A 16,741-nucleotide genomic window follows, 5' to 3' on the forward strand; every position below is an offset into this window, starting at 1 on the left:
TTATTTTATTTGAAAATTTGTATAGTTTAAAAAAATATTTTCAATTTAATATAATAGTTATTTTTTATATATAAATTTTAAAATGAAAAGATTTAAAATAAAAATTAAATTTAAAAAAGTTTTCATGGTCTTTAAATTTAAAAGAAAAGTTGTTTCATGTGAATGAAGCACATTTTCAGTAGTCTATTCACAATGTGATCAGGACTCTAGCTGAAGGGGGACGTGCCAACTTGCTCAACTACATGTATTTTACATGGCTGTCCTCCCACACAAAAGGGAATATTCTGATCTGCAGTTTAGGTGCTAATTAAAGCATCTAGGTAACACCATCTTCTTCAGCTATCCATAGAGCCTTTGCCATCTTAAATAAATTTCACCTACCTTCTTAGGGAGGGGAGATGAGAATTATCCCTGTTTTTTGGCAAGGGTTTTGTATTTCTATTCTTAACACAATTTCCCAGTATCACTGTATCCATAATTGAGTTAATGTACTTAAATTTTAATTTTCTGATAATGAGCAAATTTATAGTAGATAAAGATGACTAGGTGGAAGAAATATGCACTGCACTTGACAATAGTTTTCAAGAGCAGACTCTGTTAACTGTGAATGTGTGCATCTGAAAGCTGCTCTCTTGATTTGCTGATACAAAATTAATTGCTGAGCACATTACAGAGAAATAACACTTTTTCATTTAATGTTTGCTAGTGAAAATTTCATGAAATAACAAATTGGAAAGGTGGTTTTCCTGTATAATGTGCTTCCTGTGGGTTAGATGGTCAAGATATTGAGCAGCCACAGCAACATAGCTGGGTTAAACTACACTCAATGCACGTAAAATTGTGCAGTAATAGCATAGAACCCAGACACATCCTCCTTACACTGTGAATCAGCTTAGACATTTTACAATATTCACTATAACGGTGACTCTAAGAAAACACATTGACTTATTAGGAAATCGTGATCTCTGCATGCACATTAAGGCCAGAATTCACTACCCGTTCATCAGACAACATTACCAAGGAAAAACGGTGCAAGATCTCAGAGACCAATTACAGTTCATGCTTTGCATGATGTAGAAGATCACAGGAGGGAAAGCTTTAAGTAACCCCCCCCCCCCAGGACTTTTCTTTCCCTTCCCATCACTAACATAGCCAAAGGCACGCTGGTCATTGTGTGTTCTTCTTTATGAACCTTCCGAATTCTAAGGAAGCTTGGAATTAAACATTTTGAAAACTAATAGTCACACAACAGTGATCTTTCTGGAACTGCTCCGATGTGTCAGCAGCAGATCCCATGTTCTGATGCTCTTTGGACATGGAGGATGGTCTAGAAAGACTGCCGGGTGAATCTTACTCATCTCTATCCAGTATGTGTCTATGTTTAAATAAACACTAGTGTTTAAATAAAATAAACATTATCTGAAGCTAGAGGGAAGCACCTTGGAACTCTCTCTTACACCTCATAACACAATGGTCCTCTCTGCCCAAGGACCATCGAATCTGTTAGAGCATCTCCTGGAGTCCTTGTCTGGCTTGGGAGGGCCTTGACAGTGCTTTAAGCTCTAGTCCTCTGGGTCATTTTGGTGCCTCTTATTGTCTCCTGTGAAACAGGCTGCTTTAGAACTAATGCCTAGGCTCTCTCCATATCCCTGTAGTAATGGGCTTCCAGGAGCCAACAGAAGTGGAGGCATGGCTGTGCTCTCTGAGTCTACTCCTCAATCTTGTCACCACTTTAGCAGTTTCCCAAAGACTAGACAATTAATTTGTGGCTCAGGGTTCCACATCCATGGATTTCTGCTTGAAAAACCTGAGCATAATATATACACCTATAATCTCTGCCTTCAAGAGGTAGAGGTAGGAGGATTTTTAATTCAAGACTACCCTGGGCTACATGTGAGATTCTCTCTGAGTATATCACTGTCCTCATGGGGGAAAAAAAGAAATGAAAAGGAGATGTAGAAGGATATAGATGAGGAAAAATGAAAGAAGAGAGGAGAAGAAGAAACTATTTAAAAGATGTTATTTCTAGGTGGGAGAAGAGATCCTTGGCCTCATGAAGGCTGGACGCCCCAGTGGGTGGGAATTTGAGGGTGGGGAGGTGGGAGTGGGGGGGGTAGGTAGGGGCACATCCACAGAGAAGCAGGAGGAGGGGTGAGGGGATGGGGGTTCCTTTGCGGGGGGGTGGAATGGGGTAAGAGGATAACATATGAAATGTAAATAAAACATCCAATTAAAAAAAACAAAAATAAAAACAAAAAAGATGTTATTTCTGTATCAAACATGCAAAGATCTATGTGCTTGTCATGATTTCCTAAAAATTCAATGTTTTGTCTCTGAATCAACATTGTGTTGAATATTATAAAACATCTAAGTTGATTTACAGTAAAAGGAAGATGTGTCTGGGTTCTATGTTATTACTACACAGTTTTACATAGGAGATGTGGCCATCCCTAGATGTGCTATTGATGAGGGGTCCTGGAACCAAAGCCCCATGTGTACAGAGAACTGACTGTATGTTGACTGTTAACTATACCTTATGGAAATTGTCAAGGTGATAATCAGAATCTAGGCGAAGATTCATTAATACAGATGAGTCTGGCCCATGTATGGTTAGACAGGGTCAGTGTGGAGGAGATGGCACAGAGCCAAACAGTGATCACCAAGAGCCCTCCTGTCTTGTCTCTTAACTAGCCTGTTCTATGACAAGAGTTGTTAAGAGAAAAAAGAAGGCAAAACCCAGAGATAATAACCTCCATGGCTCTCTACTTTTTAACTTCTTTCTGAAAATATCTGTTGGGAGGCCACCTACAGGAAGTACATTAAACAGCATCTAACATAAACCTGACCAGTCTCTCCCCTTCTGTGCACAGCAAGTACCCATTACTCACAGACAAAATAGTACTTTTCAAGGGAGGATACAGGAAGAAAGGTGGGAATCCACTTCTGCTTGTCATAGGTCAGCTGATTTGTGGTCTGATGAAGTAAGAGTTCTTCTATTCAAAACAATAAAATATGCATTGCTGTGTGCTAAGAATCAGAGCTTTTGCTCAGTGTTTTCTTTTTTTAAGATTGCATTTATTTTATGTATGTGAGTACACTATCATTGTCTTCAGACACACTGGAAGAGCGCATCAGATCACATTATAGATGGTTGTGAGCCACCATGTGGTTGCTGGAAATTGAACTCAGGACCTCTGGAAGAGCAGGCGGTGCTCTTAACTGCTGAGCCATCTCTCCAGCCCTTGTTCAGTGTTTTCAATACTTGACCAGTAACTTGAGCTTAGACATGATCATGAATAGAATCCCCATGATGGCACAAGTGCCTTTATAAGGACAAGTAGAGAAACCTCATCATCACATTTGTTCTGTCTCACTCGGTGATGCCCCCATCATGTTAGGATGTAGCAAGAGGGCCCTTATCAGATACCATCGCTGTGTTCTTGAAACTCCCAGTCTCCACAGTCATGAGCACAAAAAATCTATTTTCTTTAAAAAATTACCCAGACTGTGGCATGTGGCTATAATTACAGAAAATGAATTAAGATAGTATCTTTTGTGTTGTATTCTAGTCAACTTGAGTATAGAAACTTTGAAGGATATAACTATAGATTTAAAGAATTGTTGGGAGCCGACTCCTAGCCGAAAGTGGCTATCATCTTTGCAGTCATCTCAGGCCATATACCCTGACAAGAGACTTGTTTTCAACAGCCTACAACAGCTGAGCACACTCTGATAAACATCTTGTTTTTCTCACATATCTTGTTTTGCTGTTTAGTGCCACCAACTGCAAGGCGCACGTGATATCCACGCTGCTGGGTGCACGTGGTCTCCTCACTGCTAGCTAGGTGCACGTAATATCCATGCTGCAAGGCACATGACGTAGTGCCTTCAGCTGTGCTTGTCCACGAGGGCAAGGCACGTGGTAAAGAGTATAAATACCTAGGATTTCCTTCCAATAAACGAGACTTGGAGAGACTTGATCAGACTCCCTGTCTTGCCTCCATTCTTCGCGTCTCCGTCCCCACTCTCTCTCTTGCTAGGCCCTGACCTGCGGAATGGAGCAGCAGAACGGGCGGCTACAAAGAATTTATTTAGGGCCAGTGAGATGTCTCAGTGGATTGATGATCTGAGTTTTAGCCCCAAAATAGATATGGTGGAAGGAGAGAACTAATTTCTGAATGTTGTCCTCTTGTCTCTACGTGTGCACTGTGATACTCACATGTGTGCAAGGAGGAACATCCACTCACACTGGTAAACACATATTTTAAGTTATTTTATTTCGTATGGTTAACTCAACAATATCAATAAATATATTTACTAATTCAGCTACACTGTATTATAAAGCACATGTAATACTGCATTCATTCAATAATATTAAATGTTCTACTTTTGTTTCCAGTTTTATATTAACTTTTCATGTGACTAGTGGGTATAGGTAGTTTTATAATTCCTACAGTCAATGCTGAGCCTCTTGCAAGCATTCTAAAGTGCATGGCTTTTGGTTCTGGCCTATTGAAGGCTGTGGCCATGCCAACTAGAAAACACGTTCAAACCACAAGCTTCTATTGACTGGAAAAAGAGCTTAAATCATAAGCTTCTACCTTATGATTGGTTCTTTTTCCTATCATAAGCTTCAGAATTTGAACAATTACCTCTTTCTTAATTGATGTTTAAAGTCTGGGTACAGTGACTTTCAGCAGTTCCAATGTGAGGTCCTTATACTGATTATTAACCCTTTCTCAAGTGGATTTCCTTTTTTTGTTTGTTTGTTTTTAAATGATCTCTCAAGTGGCCTCTGTTAGTACCCTAAACTGACATTATTGAAGGTGTTTCCAGAATTAAATGTCCAAAATAATTTAGCTGTGATCACATTCTACATTGTGAATCTTTGTTGTGACTTGACATTAGATGCTTCTTCCTAATTAATAAACTTTAGGAGAGGAAAAACAATATTGTCTTCTCATAGCGGACGGAGGATGTGGTCACTGTGGATTATCACAAGGACAAACTATTGAGCTTCTTGACTTGGGTGCTAAGAACAGAAGACAGGCCTTCTGAACTATCAGCAACGGTTTCTAACTTTTTAGTCATTTCTCCTGCCCCTAAATGTGGGCATATTTTTAAAAATTAATAAAAACTGGACAAATCCCTGCTAAATACAGTAAAAAAAAATATTACTAAAAGTAAAGTAGAGAGTAGAAAGGGACAGAAGGTAAAAAGGCAAACGAAAGATTGCCTACCAATGAATACATCAGATTAGCTGATATTCTTCCCTGAGGTGTCCCGTTATGTTCTGCTTTCCATGTTTTGTAATAGACATACTTACTTGGAGCCTTTTTAACAAAGAAGCTATGTATTTTTTCCTAATTTGAAGCTCTGGGAAGTTTCTCTTTGAATTTGATGTTTTGTTATCTCTCTGATAAAAGCAGCTCACTTTGGACTTTATTTTAGTTTTGTTTATCTATGACTCATGATTTGTTTGCAGTCTGAGAAATATTAAGACAGTTTCTTCAAACCTTGCTCTTACTCATTCCTTGCTATTCTCTTTTTATGTCGAATCTTCTCTTTGTGTTTTGTTATCCATTTCATATTTCTATGGATCTATGCTTCGTTTTAATTGCACTTCTGTGTGTATACATGTGTGAATCTCTCTCTCTCTCTCTCTCTCTCTCTCTGTGTGTGTGTGTGTGTGTGTGTGTGTGTGTGTGTACTTCAGAAGTAAATGTTGAGACCAGAAGACAACTTGAGGACGTTAGCTCTCTCTTTCCACCATTTGTGTCCCAGAAATTGAACTCAGGTCATTAGACTTGGTGGCAAGTGGCTTTAACTGAGCCACCTTGCTGTCTCTGATTAAACACTTTATTGCATCAGGATATTTTTTTTTCCAAGACAGGATTTCTCTGTGTAGCCTTGACTTCCTGGAACTCGCTTTGTAGAGTATGGTGGCCTCGAACTCAGAGAGATCCACCTGCCTCTGCTTCTGGAGTACTGGGATTAAAGATATATGCCACAACACCTGGCTATAACAGGATTCTTAATTCTTAATTCTTTTGCTTACTTTACAGCCAAAACATGACTCAGTTGCAAATATTTACCTGGTAATGACAAATACTTTATCACTAGAATATATTTTTATGCAGACAGGTACTGTAAAATGCTGACATAAATCCATGACCCTATGACTTTAATGGGATTACCCATTCCTTAAGGGACACTCACTGAAGCCTGTTGGAGTCTTTTCCCAGAATACGTTATCCATTTCTAAACTAAAGCTCTTAGTTGTAGTATTAAAAAGAATTTGAAAGGTATGAGTTTCCTTTTCCCTTGCCTTGAAGTCTGATGAATACAGTCATCACTAGAACTTCAGTTCAAAACAAAGTATTCACTGCAACTTTTGTGGAAGTAAAAATATCTCTTCTTTTAAACATGGCAGCACAAGATATACACAAGCAGCTTGACAAACCGTGAATGAAATATTAATTGATACTGAATGGCTTCACAACTGTTTAAGTTTTGAAAGCAAGTGTTGTTTTACCCTGTAAATTTAGGATAGATTCATTAAGAAACATTATCAGGAAGCTGGAAGAACTTTCTTTCGGAGGTATCCTGTAATCTCAAGATGGAGACTGCTGGAAGCAAGAAGCGGAGCGCAGAAGAGCCAGGGGAAGAAGTGGAATGGCAGATGTCTAGTCAACTGAACACATCTTCTGCAAAGATTAAAGCAACCGGGAAAAACAAAAAAAGTCAGGGAAAGACAACGGTTGTAAAACAAAGGAGAAAATATCAGAAGACACTGAGACACCAGGACACACTCGTAGGAAGGTACCAGTTCCTCCTTTTCCAGAGCATCTGTCCCCAGTGAACCTGATTCACCGAGATGTGTTGTGGGCATGGTGTCAGCAGAGGAAGATGAGCAGCAAAGGCAAAAAATTAGATGCTTATAAACGACTCCCTGCAAGGGCTTTCCCAAAGCAAATGCCCGAGTTGAAGAATGTTCCTGACTCAGGCAAAGATGCCAGGTTAAAGACATCTCGGAGGAAAAAAAAAAAGAAGACCGAGCCAGGAGAAGAATCTCAGGTGACAGTTCCCCTTAAAATTGTCACTGTACCAGAGGAACAGATACCTGCCCTCATTGATCCTCCTATGCTCTATGAGGAAGTCAGCACCACAGTTGTGAGTATACCCGCCTCAGAGGCAGTGTTGGCATCTTGGGCCAGAATTGCATCCAGTGCTAAGAAGTTCCTGGCAGTATTGTCCAATGCAACATCGGAAGTCAAAGGGGAAATGTGGTGTGTGGTTCACAGGACAAGCCTTCCTGCGAGTTCAAGTGGTTGGGTTCTGTTGCAGTTCCACACCGGTCAAGCCTGGGTACCTGATAAGAAAGGGAAAGCAACGCCCTCTTCCTGCTTCCGGCCTGCACATTTTCACCTCCACACCTGGAGAACAACATGCTATGCCCCAAGTGTGTTCGTAGGAAGAAAGTCTTAACTAAGAGCCTTGAAGGATAAAGGACAGATCTCTCAAGTTTGGGCTAGCTTGCTGGCATCACTCACTCTTGTGGCATGAGCAGAGCCACAGATGACATTCATACTGATGGAAATCCACATCTCTGCCTTTGAAGGTGCCTTTCTCACTCAGAAATTATGGGATATTGTAAGTTGATGCTTAAGTACAAGCAGTTTGGAAAAAGCCAGTGAGGCCAACAAAAGGTCCACCTCTGCTCATTTTGATGACTGAACGCTGGGGGTGACCTACTCTTGTGTGAACATAAAAAGTGTCCTATATGTTTTGCTGCAAGTAAGTCCTGGGGCTTACAAGTCCAGATACAGCAGTTGTTAGTCCTGTCACCAGCACAACTGCATCAGCCAGTTCAGTGGTCAATTGTAAAGACTTAGCTTGTACCTGTAGCCTCTGCATGTCCTCTTCCCCAGGTTGTATAGTGTGTTGTTAGTGTTTAGTACTTGGGTTTGTTTGTTTTCTGCTGTTGTAAAATATTACACCAAATCTGGGGAAAAAAAAGAAAGAAAGAAACATTATCAAGGGCTGGAGAGATGGCACAGGGGTTAGGAGCACTAACTTCTTTTCCAGAGGTCCTGAGTTCAATTCCCAGAAACCACATGGTGGCTCACAACCATCTGTAATGCGACCCAATGCCCTCTTCTAGTGTGTCTGAGGACAACTAAAGTGTACTCATATGCAGAAAATAAATAAATAAATCTTAAAAATTGTTCTTTAAAAAAAAATTATCAAACCTATTCCCAAAGCGATTTGGTGTCTAATAATGGACTTTGTGCAGTTCTTTCTGTTCAGAAGCACTGTACCTCTGAACTTTAAAAGAAACAAAACCTGCACTAAAACTTTGCCATTGGAAAGCCACTGAGCTGATGTATAGCAGGTCAGGATGGAATATGATAGGGATGAGTGGACTTTCCCCTCTGCCCTCTGAAGGTTTGCTGGAATAAAGTGTCTAAGATAAATTAAATGGGAGAAAAGCGTATAAATGTGTATTATCCTTAGGTACAGTCCAATGTGGTTCAGAAGCTTTTGGCCCCACTCTTTTCTTTAATTGGATATTTTATTTACATTTCAGATGTTATCCCCTTACCCCATTTCAACCCTCCCTGCCCAGGAACCCCCTATCCCATCTCCCTCCTCCTGCTTCTATGAGGATGTGCCCCCCCACTCCCACCCCCTCACTCCCACCTCCCCACCCTCAAATTCTCCCACACTCGGCATCCAGACTTCATGGGACCAAGGAGCTCCTCTCCCACCTATGCCCGACAAGGCCATCCTCCCTTACATATACAGCTGGAGCCATGGCTCCCTCCCTATGTGCTCCCAGACTGGTGGTTTAGACCCTGGAAGCTCTGGTTGGTTGGTATTGTTGCTCTCCTCATGGGGTCGCAAACCCCTTCAACTCCTTCAGTCTTCACTCTAACTCCTCCATTGGGAACCCCATGATCAGTTCAATGGTTAGCTGTGCACATCCGCCTCTGAATATGTCAGACTCTTGCAGACCTCTAAGGAGACAGCCATGTCAGGCTCCTGTCAGCATGCACTTCCTGACATCCACATCAGCGTCTACCTTTGGTGACTGCACATGGGATGGATACCCAGGGGAAATGGTCTCCAGATGGTCCCTCCTTCAGTTTCTGTCCTACACTTTGTCTCCATATTTGCTCCCTTGAGTATTTTGTTACTCCTTCTAAGAAGGACCGAAGCACCCACACTTGGTCTTCCTTCTTCATGAGCTTCATGTGGTCTGTGAGTTGAATCTTGGGTATTTCAAGCTTCTGGGCTAATATCCAATTATCAGTGAGTGAATATCATGTGTGTTCTTTTGTGATTGGCCCCACTCTTTCTTGTTTCTTTTTTCTTTTTTCTTTTTGGCCCCACTCTTTCTAAGGGAAGTGAAATACAGGAAATGTCAGAAAACAGGATTCTGGGTTTTTCTCTTGTTGTTGGGCTTTTTTGTTTTGTTTTTATTGTCAACCTTACACAAGTGAGGCTCATCTTCAAAGAGGACATCTTAATTGAGAAAAGGCCTCCATCAGACTGGTCTGTGGGGAAATATGTTGGGCATTTTCTTGATTAATTATTGATGTGAGAAAGCCCAATGAATTGTAGGCAATGTGACCCCTGGGTAGGTAGTCCTTGTTCGTATGAAGAAACAAACTGAGCCAACCCTGGGGAGCAACCAAGCAAACAACATTCCTCCATGGTCTCTGCTATAATTCCTGCTTCCAAGTTCCTGCTTGCCAGTGTTACTGCCCTGATCTCCGTTCATGAAACACTGTAAGTTGTGAGACAGAATAAATAAAACCCTTAAGTTGGTATTGATAATGATGTTTATCACAGCACAGAAAACAAACTAGAACAAATAGTAAAAATCACTTAGGGAAAGTCACAGGCTTGAAGAATATACAATAGTTTGGGACAACATGTATTTGCTCTGCAAACTTGGTGGGTAATATTGTGTCCAATCTTAGAGAACATCCCACCTGAGGGCTGGCTCCATTACTACATCTGATGCAAATCTGACAGAAGGCTGAGGAGAGTTAGAGGGACACCTGTTCCACTGTGCATGTCTTCTAGCTCTTAATTGCTAAATCACAACCTGTATTTTTTTTTAACAGCATCTGTTGTTTGTGATAGTCCTTACCAGGTAATGTGATACAATTTTATATAGGTATTCCTTTCTTCACTAAGAGAAGCAATTATGGGACTGGAGAGATGGCTCAGTGATTAAGAGCACAGACTGCCATTGAAGAGGACCAAGACCTAGTTCCCAGCACCCACATTGGAAGGTTCACAACTGCTTCTAACTCCAGCTCCAGGGGACCAGACACTTCTACTGAGGGTGCCCCCACACTCCCACACACATACTAAAAATAAATAAATAATTAAAAGAGAAAAAGCAGTTATCAGCTTGCCTTAATATTGCATTGCAAATATTTAATATTGATATTTTTTTTCTTAAAAACAGATAAAAAAAAAAGGTGGGTTGAATATTAGCAAAATTCAAAGTTAGCAAGACCAAGTGAAAAGGGTGTCATTGAAATCAACCCAAAATGCTAATTGCTAGGGCTGTCTTGTCTCAATCTCCTATTATTCCTAATGATGTGGAAAAAGAAAACAGTTTACCAGTGTACACTTACTGTTGTCACCTAACATGCACAGGCTCTCTAATAATACTAACACCAGTGACAGAAATAGTAACTAGTGTTTGTTTATTTAGTGTCCATTAAGTGACAGGGCCTGCACAGTGTTACATATTTCACCCCTAATTTTGCAGCAATCCTGGAAGGTATGTGCTATGTAGTCAGTTTTACAGATGAAGGTTCTAGGATACTGTTTAGACTCCATTGGTCTGGGACTCAGAGCTAGAATCTGAGTCACTCAATGTTGAATGCTAAGTGTTGTGTTGTTTACTGCTTATCCTGTTTTGAGGTGGCTCGCCATTCTAGGAGTAATAAACTGACGTTTGTTACATGAAACTTTAATCTAAATATCTAAGGAAGCACTGAGCATATTTTCTTATGCCAGCATGAATTTAAACATCTTTCCACAGCCAAGGTTGACACAAACATTTAGTGAAGAAAAAAATCCTTGCATGTTGCAGGCCAATATCAGTGCAGCCAGGGTGTCACACACCCTAGCCTCAGTGACATACCTTTAAAAAAAAAGACATTTGAGGACAAAGGAAGCATCTAATGCTGGACTTCTTGTGAAAGCTCATGTGATTAATCAACCCAAACAGATAGGCATACAATTTCATTCTGTAAAGTTTTATAAAGGAAAGTAAAACTAATTAAGTACTGTCTGGGAGTTAGTGCTCTAAACTAAGTACTACCTTGAAGTTAGTGCTGTAAACTAAGTACTGCCTGGGAGTTAGTGCTGTGCAGAGCACTTGGGCTTCACTATGATTCTGCCTTCTCAGCATTTCAGAGCCAACAGCTGTCTCCATTACACTAAGTCACTCAAAGGTGTGTCCTTTGAGATTTCAACAAATACCTTAGAAAAGACTTTGGTAGACATTTCAATGTTATTTTATTTTTAAGAAACCTGTATATAAATGCAGAGGAACCGTTGAGAAACTGAGCAACGTAGATTAACATTGCTGTTACTGAGTTGTAGCTCTACAGGGCCCAGCCTTCCCTATCTCTTTATGGTGAGGGAGGACCTTTTATTTATTATTCTTTTATTTACATAATATGAAAGCTATCATTTCTATCTTTTTAAGTTAATAGTTGAGTGGCATTAAGTACATTCACTGTATTGTGAGATTATGAGTCCCATCTGGCATCAGAATTCTTCTCCATTTCAAACCGAAATTCTATACCCAATAAAACACAGCCGTTGCAGGACACAGGGTACCTTGTCCATTGTGCAAGGCAAGATGAGTCTGATCCTCTTGTTGGTTCTGAGTTGTGATATGAAATGTCTCTTGTTTTAAAGATCATGGTCAAAGAAGCAAGGCACTTTAGTGTTACATGCACTGTCCTGATCACCATGGTTACTGTGACAACCCTCTTGGTTCTGTTCAGTTGTGTAGAGACAACACCTGGTGGCCTTCTCTTTGTTCTTTCCAAGCCTCTGTTCTCATAATTACTTCTGCTTCTCTCCCAAGCTCATTCCCACACACACATGCACATACATGCATATCAGATTATGAATTTGACAACTGAAGAGGTTGGATCCCTCGTGACCCAATCACTTCCCCCAAAGCCCACTTATGAATATTGCTACATTGGGGACCAGACTGTCAATACATGAGCTTTTAGTGGACAATGTAGATTAAGACTATAATAACACACACATACATAAAGAGTTATTTATTTTTATGTTTTGCCTACATGTATGTGTACCACATTCATACAGTACCTGTAGTGGCCAGTAGAGGACGCCAAATCTCCTGGACCCAGAGTTACAAGCTGTTGCGAGCTGCCATGTAGGTGCTGGGAATTAAACCCAAGTCATCCATAAGAGTTGCCAGTGCTCGTAAGCACTGACATCCCTCAAGCCATTTGACAAATATGTCTTAAAGTTAGACTACAGCCCTAGCACTTACTGCCTTGGTCATGTTCCATTTGGTTGGGTGTTTAGAGAAATTTTGCTTTTGAAAGTTCTCTTTTTCTTGTCCCAATTAAAGCTAAGGCTGTGAAGATGATTTATTACAGCATTTGGTACTGCAGTAAACAAATATGTTCTAAAATGTAAATAGCTGTGTGGAACTAAAACATGTGCCCCAATTTCACATTAATGATATGCAAGTTAATAAAGACTTTGGTAAGCAAATAAATTCTTGGGAATTGATTGTTGTTATCCAGATGCTAAAAATACATCTGTTATAAATAAATACCTGACTCAACATAATCACAAACAAATTAATCATGTATTTGGATATAAATATTATACTCAGAAAGCTTAAGCACAATGTGCTGTTTTTGCTTCCTTCTTTCCTTTTCCTTCCTTTCTCTTTTTCTAACATGGTCTCATCTATTCCAGGACGACCTTGAACTTGCTATATAGTGGAGGATGACCTTCAACTGTGAATTTTCCTGATTCCCTCTTTCAAGTAATGGGATTATATTCCTGTACCACAGTGCCCAGTTTATGTGGTGTTGGGACTTGAACCCAGGACTTTTTGTGTGTGAGGCAAATACTCTTCCAACAGAGCTACAGCCTCGGTCGTCAATGTATTCATAAACGATTCCATTTACTCCCTACAGGATTGAAGGGATCTATTTCCTAACAAAACACATTCATGATGGAATATGAAACTTCATTACCTTTCCATGCATGTAAATGATAGGAAGTTATGGTGTTACTAATACAGTCAGTCTGCACTTGGGAAGACTTGATCATAGAGAAAGCTCTATAGTGCTGGAGACTGAAACTGGCTTGCCCATGCCAGGTAAATGCTATACTACTGAGCCACACTCTAAGTCAAGAGACTTAGGAGTTAACATCTTGGAAGACTGCCCTCTTCAGAAAGAAGCTGTAGCCCATTCAAGTGATATTCACAAAATATTAAATGCCAACTTCTAAGAAGATAGTCCATGATAGGACCTGAAACTTGTGTTGCTGAATGAAGCATGGCATTCTCTGATCCCTGAAACTCCTCCCTGGAGGTGCCTGGTATCTACAGACAGCAAACTTGTTGGCCTTTGGGGATTCTGTCCCTTGCAGTAATCAGTCCTCTCTAAGCCAGTCTCTATTGGGCCTGGTCGCAGCAACAAGCTTCAGAAAAGTTAACAGCAGACAGACTTCCCAGAGGACATGGGCTGCCCATGGAGAAGGGATTCCCTCACTTCCATTCTCTGGGCTCAGCTCTGACCTGTGGTTGTGTTCTAGGGCCATATGCCTTTCCTTGTTCTGGTCACAAGGCTGCCCTGATGTCTCAGGAGAGAGCTCTTATGACTATGCATCTGCCTGGCTAAGCTGCTTCTGTGGTCTCCAGCCCATGTCCTTTTCTGATGAATTCTACTTCTTGGGACTCATTTCATAAATCCAAATTAATCCACCTCTGAAGGAAAGGTGGGAACTTGGCCTAGAGATGGCCACCTTCTTATGGTACACACGGCTGCACCTTTTCCTCTCTTCACATAAAGACACCAATCAGGTTGGATGATGGCTTACCCAACTTATCTCATTCAGAACTCATTATTTCTCTAACAGCTCTTTGTTATTTATTTAATTAATTTTTTTTTCTTGACAGGATTACATTTTGTCACTCAGGCTAGCCTCAAACTTAAAAACCTTTTACCTCAGTATCCACAGTACTAAGATTACAGCCACGAGTCCTCATATACAGAGGCTCTGCCTCCCTCCTTGCTGCCCTCTCTCCTTAACTTCCTCTTTCCATCTCTCCCTCCCGTGTCTTCCTTATTTTCTTCTTCCTCTTCTCCATCTTTCCACTCCTTCTTCTCTATCTTTATTCCTTCTATTTGGAAGCTGAGGAAGGAATGCAGGGCATTCTGCATGCTCACCCATAGCATTAGGTGCTGAGGCAGAACCTATCAACATGTAGTTTTGTGATGGGGTACAATTCTACTCACAACAATACCTGAACAAAGAGTTTGCGCCTGGCCTCTGGCATGCTCCTGGAGCCACTGTTACTGAGTTCCTGTCTGTCCCAGTTTCACTTTAACCCCCTTCCACTCACAGCATTAGGAGGGAAAACATTTGGGAGATCATTGGGATTAGATGACTTTAGAAGGGCCCTGAGAACATGTGTCCCTGTCTGGTCTCTCAAGTGTGGGAAGAACACAAGAAAACAGGGTCTTACTGTGTTATTTGTTTCCCAGCCTCCAGAACTCCTCTCTCTCTCTCTCTCTCTCTCTCTGAGTTATATGCAGGTGTGCATATATGAGCCCAAAGAACAACCTCAAGTATTAGTCCAGATTTTTTTTTTTTGAGTCAAGGTGTCTCACTGGCCTAGAGCTTGTTAAGTAGGCTCTGCAGAATGGCCACCTAGATTCAGGAATACATCCATCTACCATTCCCCAGTGTATGCCACCATGCCTGGCTCTGTTGTACATACATGAGTTCTCAGAATTAAACTCTGGTCAACTGACCTGTCTTCCCAGCCCAGCCACCACTCCCCTCCTCCAGCCCCTGTTACTTTTCTACAGTACCTGGAACTGGCTAAAGCAGCAATACCAATTGACTCCCCACTGGCTGGACCCCCCAAAATAATGTCTCAACTATTCTCATATATTCAATATTGGGCTAGTGCTGCATCTGGACAACCCTAGCCCAACCAGAAGACTAGTGAGCATCCCTTTGCCCTTTGCAAGCCTTGTATGATCTGGCACTGCAGAGAACAGTTCACTCTGGTCCCTTTATGCCATGTGTAGTGGTACAAACTGTCACAAACCCAGAAGGTACAAGATACAAAAGACAGCCTAGCACAACACTGCTGGTTTGTGGCTAGGAAGAGAGTAAAGTCCCAGTTAATAGTGACTTCTTCTCAGAAGCTTGCAATACCCAAGATTCAACTCACAGACCACATGAAGCTCATGAAGAAGGAAGACCAAGTGTGGGTGCTTTGGTCCTTCTTAGAAGGAGTAACAAAATACTCAAGGGAGCAAATATGGAGACAAAGTGTAAGACAGAAACTGAAGAAGGGGCCATCTGTAGACCATTCCACCTGGATATCCATCCCATGTGCAGTCACCAAAGGTAGATGCTGATGTGGATGTCAGGAAGTGCATGTTGACAGGAGCCTGATATAGCTGTGTCCTTAGAGATCTGCCATAGTCTGACATATACAGAGGCTGATGCTCACAGCTAACCATTGAACTGATCATGGGGTTCCCTGAAGGAGCTGAAGGGGATTGCGACCCCATGAGGAGAGCATCAATACCAACCAACCAGAGCTCCCAGGGTCTAAACCACCAGCCTGGGAGCACATAGGGAGGGAGCCATGACTCCAGCTGTATATGTAGGGGAGGACGGCCTTGTCGGGCATAGGTAGGAGAGGAGCTCCTTGGTCCCATGAAGTCTGGATGCCGAGTGTGGGGGAATTCGAGGGTGGGGAGGTGGGAGTGGGGGGTAGGTCGGGGCACATCCTCATAGAAGCAGGAGGAAGGGGGATGGGATAGGGGGTTCCTGGGTGGGGGGGAATGGGGTAAAGCGATAACATCTGGAATATAAATAAAATATCCAATAAAGAATAAAATAAAATTTAAAAAAAGAGTTAATATGAAGACATTTGATGCAGTTTTGTACATAACTCTCTTAGAGCAGGGCCTGGTATGTAGAAATCAATAAAGGTTAGCTGTCACTACTAATATAGACAAGTCTGTTAACTATTTTAGAAGTAAAATTTTCTAATTTAAAAGACTTTTGAAAAATTGTCTTCCAATGTACTATCAAATTAATTTATATTAATATTCTGTCATAGTATAAATAAAAACGGATGTGAGAAATAAAAAAAAATAGTGACTTGTTAACAATGTCTTGTTTCCGTGGGTAGACACTGGGATCCCTTGACAGGCCTTGACAAACACATTAATCCTTCCCTTAGCTTTGTCCATAGCAATTCTGCACATAGCAACTCTGGAGTCTGCAATCACAACTCTAGAGTCTGTAACCACAGGCCTGACTACATCCTCCTCTGTGAATCACAGCAACGTCTTGTCTTCTGGGTGGATGTGAGGTCAGTGCTTGCAGAACGGGCACTTTGTACTACGTTCTTCATGAGAAGTATACGGTTACAGTGTGTCAAGGTGCT

General features: G+C 41.2%; 1 pseudogene; it reads left to right on the forward strand.

The window, feature by feature from the left end:
• Positions 1–6,619: 6,619 nt before the first annotated feature.
• LOC114623136 lies at positions 6,620–7,508 on the forward strand (annotated as a pseudogene).
• Positions 7,509–16,741: the final 9,233 nt, after the last annotated feature.

This window comes from Grammomys surdaster, unplaced genomic scaffold (assembly GCF_004785775.1).
Source record: "Grammomys surdaster isolate TR1022 unplaced genomic scaffold, NIH_TR_1.0 194, whole genome shotgun sequence".
Classification (NCBI taxonomy): domain Eukaryota; kingdom Metazoa; phylum Chordata; class Mammalia; order Rodentia; family Muridae; genus Grammomys; species Grammomys surdaster.